This window comes from Osmerus eperlanus, unplaced genomic scaffold (assembly GCF_963692335.1).
Source record: "Osmerus eperlanus unplaced genomic scaffold, fOsmEpe2.1 SCAFFOLD_260, whole genome shotgun sequence".
Taxonomy (NCBI): Eukaryota; Metazoa; Chordata; class Actinopteri; order Osmeriformes; family Osmeridae; genus Osmerus; species Osmerus eperlanus.
Genome location: NW_026911061.1, coordinates 1 through 2,500, shown reverse-complemented (window position 1 = coordinate 2,500; position 2,500 = coordinate 1).

Below are 2,500 nucleotides of genomic sequence, written 5' to 3'. Positions count from 1 at the left end.
ACCGTTTGGCGCCCGAAAGTGTGATTTTGCTGGGGATGGTTTTGTTCTTCAAGTGAGGGCAAGGGGCAGCGGTGTGTGCGGTTATTTTCCCCGAAAAAAGTGTCCCCATTTCGGTAGGCGTGTTTGAAATGTTGTTTCGCTCGCAGCGTCGGGGAAATGCGCGTGCGGCCGCGGGTCTCGATGTGCCCGTGTTCCCCTCGGGCATACCTATCCAACGAGCCCTGGGTGAAGGTGCTACGAGGTTCCTAAGTGGGGATGCCTGTACATGAAGCCCTTGTTCCCAGCTTTGAATGCACGTTTCCAGCTTGAGAGAAACGGGGGCTTAAAATTCACAGTTATTCGCCCGAACGTGGGATTTCGCTGGGGACGGTTTCTAAATTCAAGTTGGCACGGGGGGCAGCGGTGTGCGCGGTTATTTTCCCAGGATTGATGATCCCCAGCTCGGTGGGTCCGTTTAAAGTTTTGTTTGGGCTCCCGTTTCGCGGGGAAGCGCGTGCGCGTGGCGAGCCTGACCTCCCCGTGTCCCCCTCGCCCAGACCTTTCCAACGCCACCCGGGTGAAGGTGCTACGAGGTCCCGAAGTGGAGATGCCTGTCAATGAGCACCTTTTCCCAGCTTTGAATGCAGGTTTCCAGCTTCAGACAAAATGTGGCTCCAAACGTGCAGTTTTGCGCCCGAACGTGGGATTTCGCTGGGGACGGTTTCTAAATTCAAGTTGGCACGGGGGGCAGCGGTGTGTGTGGTTATTTTCCCAGGATTGATGATCCCCAATTCGGTGGGTCCGTTTAAAGTTTTGTTTGGGCTCCCGTTTCGCGGGGAAGCGCGTGCGCGTGGCGAGCCTGACCTCCCCGTGTCCCCCTCGCCCAGACCTTTCCAACGCCACCCGGGTGAAGGTGCTACGAGGTCCCGAAGTGGAGATGCCTGTCAATGAGCACCTTTTCCCAGCTTTGAATGCAGGTTTCCAGCTTCAGACAAAATGTGGCTCCAAACGTGCAGTTTTGCGCCCGAACGTGGGATTTCGCTGGGGACGGTTTCTAAATTCAAGTTGGCACGGGGGGCAGCGGTGTGTGTGGTTATTTTCCCAGGATTGATGATATCCAATTCGGTAGCTCTGTTTAAAGTTTTGTTTGGCTTCCCGTTTTCGTTGTGTAGCTCTGATTTCGCTGGGGATAGTTTTATACACTGCTTTAGAGTGGGGCACACACGTGAGAGTTGTTTTTTCATTGGAACTGACTATGGCCATTTCGGTGTAGACGTTTAACGTTTTCTTTCGCTTCCCGTTTCCGTTTTATCCAACCGATTTCGATAGGGACAGTTTTGTTATTTAAGTTGGAGTGGGGCGCGACGGCGTGCGTTGAAATTTTTCGCCGGTTTCAGCTCCGTTCACGGTTGTAGCTCCGTTTGAAGTTTTCTTTCGCTTCCGGTTTCGCGCACGCGCACGTGCGCGTTATAAGTCCCGGTTTTCCGTGTGCCCCCGGTTAATACCTTTCGAATGAGCCTATTTTGATCAAAATCCGTTCGGCGGAACCGAAAATGAGCTCGAAAAACGGTTTTCCCAGCTTCCCAATGCATTTCCCAGCTTCTGATTTACAAGCGTAACATTGTCGCGACCCCCAGTCCACCAGACAGCTACCATAGAGTATATAAGTCATCCTGGGAAAATGAATGGAAGTCAATGGCAGTATGACTTTACAGTGGTTTTGCCCATACCACACAAGCCCAATGAACCATGTGCACCACATGTGTCTCCCGCTCGCGGGTGAAAACGTATCCGCCATGAGAGGCACTCGGGGCGGGCACCCGATGGGGCACGAGACCCCCCCACCCCTGGTGGTCAAAAAAAGTTAAAGTTTTTTTTCGCTTTCCTCCAGGCGCCTACTTGGCTCCGGGGCGCCCCAGAATCATGCCCCCCGACCCCGGCACCACCCGGGGGGCCGATGGGGGCCCTTTTTTTGAAATTTTTTTTTTTTCCATATTTGAAGCCCCGGCACAGGCTAGACCCATACCCCGACCCCGGGCACCCGCGAGCGGCCGGTAGGTGGCGTGTTTTGGGTCATTTTTTTTTTTTGGCCGTTCTGAAGCTCCAGCGAGTCCCTGAGCCATACCCCGACCACGGCACTTCCCGGGGGGCCCCCCGTATACCGTAACGGCCGGTTGGGGGCGCTTTTTTTGAATTTTTTTTTTTTCCATATTTGAAGCCCCGGCACAGGCTAGACCCATACCCCGACCCCGGGCACCCGCGAGCGGCCGGTAGGTGGCGTGTTTTGGGTCATTATTTTTTTTTTTGGCGGTTCTGAAGCTCCAGCAAGGGCCTGATCCATACCACACACACAGACCATCGTGACACCGTCACCCACCTGACCGAATGGCGTTCTCGACCCCCATGATAGGAGGGCCCCCACCATACAGGTGGACGGTTCCTTCGGCACTGGGGGGTCAGTCCCTTGTCCCGGGTAGCCAAGAGCGGGGCCCGTGTGCCTCGAGGCTCCTGGGAGAAATGT